We start from the raw sequence: 9,945 nt of genomic DNA, 5'->3' as shown, positions 1-9,945 counted from the left end.
ATGCACATTATTAATTTACCGGTCACCTGTCACACCCTGATTACCAGGCAGTGGCAGTCATCCCACTTTGTCTGCAGACAGTTTTTATTTTTATTTCTTTTTTCCTTTTTTTTTTTTCCAGGATACAACATATAATGAGCTTGGTCAGGTGGACGTACATGTTTAATAAAATGGTGACGGTGACATTGCTTTGAGAACACAAAGTTAGCATTGCCGCATCCAGACTCTCACGTTGCCAAATCACGTGTTATGATGCAGTGCAGACAATTTCTAAACGATAATAACGTGCCCAGGGTTCCAAGCAATGTCTGTGAGAAAGTATTCTTTCTAGAAAACATTATTTACTGGACTAACTTCTAAACCGTTGCTTTGAGGCCCCTGGAGCCAGGGCAGAAGCTCCATCCCCCTCCCTACCCGCCTCTGAGAGGCACGAAAAAACACACAGACAGACAGCTTTTCCTATTTCTCTCACCGTCTAAAGGGATGGATTTATGTCATCAGAAGTCAGAAGCTTCATTTCTAGTCTTGGCTGACTAATTTGCGATATGGGAAAATTCACTTAATGCCTGTACACATCAACTTCTTCATCCAAAGCAATGAATGTGTTAAAGTTGATTGTAATTTCGAAGGTCTTCATCCACATGAAAATTCTGATTTTATGACTATAATAAATTGTAGCATCAATGCAGTTTTACAGAAGTATAAACAGCATGAAAATGTTATAAGAGCCGGGAAATCATCTAAACCACATCCTAGATCCCTGTGCTCCACTGGGGTGTTTACAGATACCTCAGGCCATTGCTTATTCCCTGGACTGGGGGTTGTCAGCAGGAAAGGTAGCAATTGTTCCTGGTGTGCTGGCCCAGAGTGTCTGGAAGCAGAAAATATTTAATAGCTCCTCCTTCTCTACGTGGTTATTCAGCTAAGTGTGTGTTTACAAAGAATACAGCTAAATAATTTATTCTACTCTCTTTAAGCCTTTCAGCTGAGAAATGATCTTCACTTACTGGTCCCCATGCTAGTGAAAGAAATAAGGAAATGATGTTGTTTTCACTATATATTAGAAAAGTTAGATATTTTAGAAGCAAAAAAATTTTCTGTCTTTTTTTTTTTTAAACAACATTCCACTTAGATCTCCTAAGCAGTGTCAATTCAAGTGGCTTATCTGAGCAACACAAGAGCTGATTATTCAAAGATTTGGATTCAGTGCACCAGAGAAATCCTAAATTAACCTAAGAAAAGCTTGTTTCCTTCAGCCAGGACAGTAGCTACAATGACAGCGCTCAAATACATGTATTCTCATTCTTTTCTTTCTTTTTTTGGCTGTGTTGGGTCTTCGTTGCTGCGTGCGGGCGTGCGGGCTTTCTCTGGTTGCAGCGAGCGGGGGTTACTCTTCCTTGTGGTGCGCAGGCTTCTCATTGCGGTGGCTTCTCTTTGTTTCAGAGCACGGGCTTCAGTAGTTGTGGCACGCAGGCTCAGTAGTTGTGGCGCACGGGCTTAGTTGCTCCGCAGCATGTGGGATCTTCCCGGACCAGGGCGCGAACCCATGTCCCCTGCATTGACGGGCGGATTCTTAACCACTGCACCACCAGGGAAGCCCTCATTCATTTTTGCAATAGAAAATATTATGAGATTTAGGACTAGTTATATTCTGGTCAGCATCTTGCCAACACTTAAATGTTGCCACTTGAAAACCAATTTGTCAACCTGATGCTTACCCCATACTGAAAACGTTTTCTTCGTGATCAGGTTTAAAACTTCTATAACCAATGTAATACTTACGGCTCCCAACATAGCTTATGTACTGGATATTTTATACAGACCTTCTAGAAATATACTTTAACGCAAAGAAATCTCACGGTAAGAACCTGAGACATTAGAGCAGGTGAAAAGAGGAGACCATATGGCTACAGGCAATGCTTTGTGGTAATCTCTTCTAAACTCTTCACGGGTCCTCAAGCACATAACTCTGTGTACCCATGGGTTACAGAGAGAAAATGCTAGAGGCAAAGCTGCCTGATGTCCATGCTTAGAAGACAAGAATCATGCCCAATCCTGGGCCGAACGAAACCCTCCAAACCATCCAACCTGTAGAAGTAAAAATACTGAAAACGTGGGAGACAAAATAACATTTTTTTCTCAGATATGTCCTAAAAGAATATTAAAGGAATATCAAAAATAACTTGACTGTCAAAATAAAAACCCATGTCTCTGGTTCTTTTCTTGGCCTAAGATTAGGGGGTAGAGAGTGAGCCTGTGAGATGGAGCGAAGGGAAGAATTAGCAAGAGCTGATGTTGGGCGTAATTCAGAAAGTGAGGGGAATTTACTTTATTCCTTCAGCCACACAGCATTGGTTTCAAGCAAAAGGCCACCTGTAATCTGCTGAGGAGTGGTCCATTTCCTTCTCTCACATAACCCTCAAATCTTAGAACTGCCACAATCCCCACTCTACTCTCCAGCCCAACTGTTCCCATTTTTCTTACTCAACAGTTAGAGATGGTGGCAGACATGGAAACACAAAGCCAGGAGGGGACTTCTCATGGATAAATGCCCCAGCATCCTGTTTTTCAGAAGATGATTCTGAAAACACCCCACACCCTTCTGGGACCATCCAAGCGGAATCCCCACTTGTCTACAGCCTTGACCTCCATAAGGAATCCTGATTTTGGTTTTTCCTCCCTCCCTGCCTGTCTCATCACCTCACCTCCTCCTGGGACCAGTTCCCAAAGAAACTCCCTCTGCTCAAGCCCTTGCCTCAGGCTCTGCTTTGGAGAAAACCAAAGCAATATGCAGATCTCTTATTCATCATTTAGGAACGAAATAGTTACCTTTGTTTTTCAAAATCTTTTTCCTCTCCAAGCAAAGAAAGTTCTGTAAACATAGCAGCCATTCAGCAATCCATTTCCATTCATTTACTTGGTATGGTGAATTGCCTTTTGTTGTAAGAAGTAGCCTTTCTTTGTTGCTTTGTTGTTGTTGATGTTTTGTTTGATTCCCATAGATGGGCATCTCAAGAGAATTAAAACCCCTTACCTGGGTGCTTCCCTGGTGGTCTAGTGGTTAAGACTCTGCACTTCCAGTGCAGGGGGTGTGGGTTTAATCCCCGGTCAGGGAACTAAGAGCCTACATGCCCTGCAGTGTGGCCAAAAAATTAAAAATTTTAAAATTAAAAAAAAACACTTTACCTGGAATTTAAACTTCGTTATAAAAGTAGGAGCTTTGCAAAGTCTTTTGGTAAAACTCTGCAACAGCCATCAACACGTAATATTTGCTCAGTTGTAACTTTTACGGCAGACCCATAAGAAGCAGAAAAGAAACGCTTAGAACACGAATTTCAAGGGAAGGGGTACTCAGGTTGCGAATTATGGCTCAATTAAGGGACTATTTCTTTCCTCTGTGTGGATTTAGGATGACTAGCGTCATCAAGAAACAATGCAGAAGGCTGTAATTAAGAAAAGAGATTTGGGGGGCCTTAAGAATCACAATTTGGGAGACATAGATTCAGGTAAAACCAAAAAAGTGTTCTGGGGAAGAGAAAGAGTCAGGAAGACAAAAAGCCACGAGGTTGTTAAAGCTGCCTGGTGAGAGCTGTGATGGGCTCCAGCTTGAGGCAGGAAACATTTGCCTTCAAGGATCATGAGTTGTTTTAGGGCAGGGATCTGCTAAGAAGACAGACCGTCATGAGTTATTTCAGGGTAACAGTCTGAGAAGTATCTCGAGTTTCTGGCAGACATTCTGGATGCCTTCTTTGGACAGTAAGTGGTCAAAAGGTCAGATTTCATCTAGGCTAATGTGCACAGGTCACACTTCCTTCCTGGCCTCCTGGCTCCATTTTGGAGAGCTCTCTTAACAATACCAACTCCATTTTTATTTTCCCTCCTTTGATTGAGAGCTTCCATTAGAAGCACTGATGGTGAACCATTTGGTTCTTTGGCAACAGTATCAACTCCCTTGCTTCCGGGAAGGCTCGTTCTCAGAAAGCATGCCCCACTGAGGGGTGAAGAGGTGGCTGTGTGAGAGGTATGCCCTTTGAGAGTTTATGGCCCCATAGGAGCAGCACGAAGCCATCCAGGAAGCGAGTCTTCGATATAGGCATGTATCTTCATCGGGAGGGGTCTTAGAGGAGTGGTTAGTCATCTCAAGACCTCAAGCTACCATTATTCCTGTGGAAGGGATCATAGCACAACAGCAAAAGTTACAAAGCTTAGACTGTTTAAAACAGCAAAGGGAGAACGAATCAGAAGCACGATTAGAATCACTAGTTGCGATCCGGATCGCAATGAGGCCCCGAGTCCAGAGCGGAGTCAGCTGATTCTAGATGTCAAGGTCAAAGCATGTTTTGCAAGGTCTCTGATGCTGTCATCAGGTGTTTAGGTAAACTTTCTGAGTGGCTCAGATACAGAAGGTACAAAGATTGTCTATACAGACATGATGTTATGGTGGTTTCTCTGAGGTTTATATCAAGTTGTCCAATTTTAGTTCCCATGACTTTGGAAAAAGGGCAGTTTTAGTTCTCAGTGATTCCAAGTGTTCAAAAAATGGGAGAGGAACTGAAAATGTTAGTTTGGAGAATTAGAGCCAGATATTGGAGGAAACCAGAAGAATTCAGGATCTAGTCCAGTTTACAGATAAATAACAAAACCTCACAGACAACTGAGTACTGGAACCTAATATCCACAAAGGTGTATTACTGAAACATAATTTTTCTCTCTCAGAACACCCTCATTTCTACCAAAGAGAGTCAAATTAAGACTAACGTGTTTGCAAAATGTCTGGTTTCAGAAAACTTGATCTGATTATTTATATACATGTAACAACAATAACGATTGACCATACAGGCTTTTTAAAACAGGATTTGCTGGAACTTTTCGTAAGGAATCTCAGATTGAATTTTTTTTTTTTTTTTGACCATGCCCCATGGCTTGCAGGATCTTAGTTCCCTGACCAGGGATGGAACCCAGGCCACAGCAGTGAAAGCACCAAGTCCTAACCACTGCACCACCAGGGAATCCCAGATTGAACTTTTAAAGACCTCTCAGGGCAAGGAAAGACAAGCAAAGGATGGCTATCAGACTTTGCCTGCAGTACCTACAGATATGGGTGAATTCTTCTCTTCTTGAGGTCCCCAAAATGTCTTGAGTTTTCTGCACCTTCCAGGAAGTTACCTTCCTTACTAAGCTGGTTATGCTGCTGGGAACCATGTAACCAAGGTACCAAGTGAATATTTCCAAGAGTCTTATTGGCTCTATAAAGTCAATCTTAGTTCCTTAAAGCTCTCTGGTCACATCTGAGTCTGTTTCTCTCAAATATGACACTCCAGTCAAAGCCTTGGTAATATAACACTTCCATTAGTGTCCTGTAATAAGGAGAACAGATTCTTATTGAACTTATGCAAGTAACTATGTTGAAATAAAAATAAAAATACTAAGAGTTTCCGAATTCTGGAGGAATCGGGTAGGGAGAATAAGATAAATATTTCATCTTTGTTTACAAAGGTATACTTTACCAAATTGCTGCAAGTCATAGACAGCTTGAGAGAGGAGGTTTCTTTAACCCTGGAAGAGCAAAACATAAATGAACCAGCAAGGTTTAAAAAAAAAAGTCATAAATATTGTAATCATCCCCATCAGTTCATTCAGTCCCATGGAATAAATTCTTGGCCTTTATCTTTTGTTAGCAGTTATATGAAGTCATCAGTTTCTTCATTAGAGTTTCATAAATTCTTTCCCAGTTCAATGGTATGATCTGAAAGTTCATTAGAAAACTGTACTCTAGATTAAGTGTCAGAGTCCTTGAATCTGTCTGAAGATGAAACATGTTTGTAAAAGCATCAATGTAAAACAATAACTGTCTAGAAATGACAAAAAACTTAAAATGACATGGTTAAAGAGCTGAGTACAATGCAATTGACAAAGGAAATTAGGTTATTTCCTCTGTGGTATACAACATTTTAAGACAATACATAGAATTGGCTGATAACATTTACCAGAAATATCAAATTTCTAGGAACTTCACAGTTTCTGAAACACTTATATGCCAATAAAGAAATCTTAGCCTTTCTTGCCCATGTACTTTAACATATCAAATAAACTTAATTAACGACCCTTTTTTATAAGGAGAGAGAACAAATCTTTGAGATATTTCAGGGGCCCTCTGAAACATACCTCAAAGTTAGTTCTAAGTAAAAAGAACAGAATTTGATTTGGAGAAGTTTGTCAAAAATATCAAAAAATTTAAAACACTTGTTCAAATTGGATCAGGGGTCACTGTGAAACAATGCTTAGTTATTCATTTAACCAAGATAACAATTAAAGATGCCACAGGCAAATATAGATGGTTATATAGTTGTAAAAATCTTTGTTTTTCCAGACAGATTGCATTAAAAGTAAAGAAAACCTTTGTTTACAATTTATCATTAAGACCAGAACAATAATCTAAGAAAACTTTGTCTTTTAACGGAGAGAAAAAACCAAACTTTAATTTTTCACCAGCTTACTTTTGTTATTAAAACTCATTTACTAAATTAAAGTTATTCTGATTTTATCCAGATTGGCCACTCATAAAATTCCTTTCTAAAGATTCCTTTTTTGGGCTTCCCTGGTGGCACAGTGGTTAAGAATCCACCTGCCAATGCAGGGGACACGGGTTCGAGCCCTGGTCCAGGAAGATCCCATATGCCACGGAGCAACTAAGCCCGTGCGCCACAACTACTGAAGCCCGCGCGCCTAGAGCCCGGGCTCCGCAGCAAGAGAAGCCACAGAAATGAGAAGCCCGTGCACCGCAATGAAGAGTAGCCCCGCTCGCCGCAACTGGAGGAAGCCTGCACGCAGCAGCGAAGACCCAACGCAGCCAACAATAAATAAATAAATGTAGAAAAAATATATAGATTCCTTTTTTAAAAACCTCTTACAACCTTCTAATTCCATTTTATTTGCCCCTTGTTTTCTTTCTCATTTACAAATAACCAGCTTTAGGACAAAATCACTTTTTTTCCCTTAACAAATGCTCTTCCATTCTTTATACCTTTTTTAAAAAGTTTCCTTTCATTCAAAGATGCTTTCCTTATAATTTGAGGAGTTTTAATTACATATATTAAGTAGAATTCTTAATACTTTGAAACCCTAAATTTTTTTTAGTAAAAATAAAGAACTAAACAATTGTGAATTGTATTAATGTTACGTGGCTTGGCATACTTATAAATACATTTTATAATTTTTAAAAGGATGTGCTAATTTATAGGACAATCTTTTAATAAGGCACAAGATATACACATTTACTTATAGACCCAATAGTTTTAGTCTATCTGAAAAAGAGGTCAAAAGTAGGTAAACTTAGACTTGTTTAGCAATAAAGCTTTCAGTATTTTGACTTTTAGCAAACCTAGGTACAATAAAAGTATTATACTTAATGCTGATAGCTCTAACGACATGTCTGTATCAATTAAACCAGCCAACTTTAACAAGTTTTACACCAAATGTTAATTTAATACCAGATATTTCCCAGACCACATGAACCTGAAATTCATTTGGGCTAGTTTCTATTATATTTCTGAGAATTTATGTAAGTACTTAATTTTCTTTAAGTCAATTAAATAGAACTCTTTACAGATTAATTTTGGTTATACCATCTAGAGGTAGAAAAAAATACCATATCTAAAATGTACATATCTCGACATACAAAGTGATAGACACAGACACAGACAGAGATCTCACAGCTTTCTTTTTAAAACTTTAGCCAGGGAATTCCAGTGGCGGTCCAGTGGTTAGGACTCAGTGCTTTCACTGCCGGGGCCCAGGTTCAATCCCTGGTCAGGGAACTAAGACCCCACAGGCCAAGTAGCACCACCAAAAACAAGCAAACTTTAGCCATAAATCAATTATAACACAAAAGTCACTAGTTTATAAATTACAGTTGGAATAAAGTAAATCAACTTGCTTAGATGGCTTTCATAATTTGTGGGGAAGACTTTTAAGATTTGTGTTTGTCCTTGACAAGCAATTTTAAGAAGGCGGTTTGGACAAGAGAGTTCCGTTAGGAGTTTGTGTTTAAAAAGACCCCTTTCCTCAGTCTTTTAAATAAATCTTCAGTCTTAGGATTGGTGATGATCTAAAAAAGGGTTCTTGAAGTACTGGTAGAACATTTACATTTCAAAGGCACAGGGAGAGAAATGCAAGCTCCTCCTAGGAAGACTTTTGAATAAATAGTATTTTCGCAATGATCATAATAATCATAGACAATGTCACCAGGCCATTGGATACATTGTTGCCTTCTATGCGGGATCAATCTTAGTGTTATAAGAAATACGTTCAGAGAGAGGTGGGCAGCAGGGCGGAGAACACTGCGGTGGACATTCAGAGGAACAGGAAGAAGCAGGGGTGGGGTGGGGGGAGGAGGGAGACTTTCAGAAGCCTCAGAGGACGTTTTTCCAATCTGGAAATCCTTTGAAGTAATCGTGAGTTCGTTTCTCTGAGGGAAGCATTAGCGGATTCATTAGTGTGTTTGGGGCCCTCAAAACACCAATTGAAATGTGCTTCCCTATTTTGTCTTACATCCTTTTTTCTAACTGACTGGGCACATAGACTCACAAATAAATTAGATAAACGAATAAATAAATTAGGTAAACAATTCAGGGATTTCAAAGGAGCCACAAGTAGGTCAATTTAATTGTTAATCATCCCAGGTAATCACAGTCAGCAAAACAAATACTTGCAGGGCTGGGGTCCACAGTTCTCATACGAAAACCCAGCAGGAGTTCCAGAGGGATTGCTCGGCAGACTGACCCTTAGAGAGTGAACTTTCCATATTTCAACAGTAATTACTCCTCAGACCAAACAGAAAACGACATCTTGAAAACAGAAGTCAACAACAGAGGACAAAGAAATAAATTAGAACCTCTACAAGGTGAGAGCCTTGAGTAGAAGAGCACCCACCAGCAAGTCCAGGGCCACGGAGGAGACGCTGGAGCGCCGCGCACTCCCGCGGGGGCTTCCCTTGGATCCGAGGTTGCACCAGAGCTGGGGCTGGAGCAGCTGCCCTGTAGCCTATTCATCGGATGCCGTGAAAAGTCGACCCCAGAACAATGCAGAGGCTGCAGTTAAGAAAAGAATTTATTTGTGGTCTTAAGAACTGTAGCTTGGAAGACACAGATTCGGGTAAAACCAAGAGTGTCCTAAGGAAGAGAAAGAGTCAGGGGATTGTAAAGACAAAAAGCCACGAGGTTGTTGAAGTTACCTGGCGAGAATGGTGATGGACTCTTGATGTGGGTCAGAAAATACTTGTCCCTGAGGAATCGTGCGTCGTTTTTGGGTAGGGGTCCAAAAACACATGGACTGTGGCGAGTTATTTTAGGGTGAGCGTCTGGAAAGTGTCTCGAGTTTCTGGCAGATGTTCTGGACGCCTTCACTAGGGCGATAAGCGATAAGTGGTCAAAGGTCAAATTCCATCCGGGCTGAGACACACTGAGGCCACATTTCCCCAGTGGTCTCCGGGCTCCATGTTGGAACTCTCTTAGCAGTACAGACACAATGATGATTTTCCTTCTACACTCGTTTCCAAGGGAAAAGGAAAACAAGAGAAACACTCGTGGGAGACGTGTTTGTGCAAGGCTGCTCTAGCCCACTGTGTGGAAATGGCTTTTGTCCACTATTGCTGGTGTTATTTGTCATGAAATTCCCACACACATTTTAATATTCATTCTTTCCCTAGGTCAAACGTGATATTTTGCCATTTAAAATATGTCCCCAGATTATGCTTTTCATTATATAAATTAATATAATTTTTTAGATAAATGTACTATTTATACAATGAGAAATCATTCAAAATTGTCTATATAGTATGAGTTGTACAAAACAAATTTTATGATATAATCTTCATGTATCATATAATTTTTAAGAGTACTAAGAACACATTTTATAATCAATTGGATAAAATAATGGAAAAGTTTA

The 9,945-nt window shown here is 40.0% G+C and overlaps 1 long non-coding RNA gene across 1 annotated transcript; it reads right to left on the bottom strand.

Annotated features, from left to right (window-relative positions):
• Positions 1-5,332: 5,332 nt before the first annotated feature.
• On the bottom strand, positions 5,333-9,452 carry LOC132425692 (uncharacterized). Its single transcript, XR_009519475.1, has 3 exons — positions 9,233-9,452; positions 8,932-9,089; positions 5,333-5,556 (listed from the first exon to the last, which is right to left on the bottom strand). It is a non-coding gene; the product is annotated as an uncharacterized lncRNA (long non-coding RNA).
• Positions 9,453-9,945: the final 493 nt, after the last annotated feature.

This window comes from Delphinus delphis, chromosome 5 (assembly GCF_949987515.2).
Source record: "Delphinus delphis chromosome 5, mDelDel1.2, whole genome shotgun sequence".
Lineage (NCBI taxonomy): Eukaryota > Metazoa > Chordata > Mammalia > Artiodactyla > Delphinidae > Delphinus > Delphinus delphis.
Note: the sequence above shows the minus strand (reverse complement) of the source record. Positions and strands in the feature narration are given on the sequence as shown.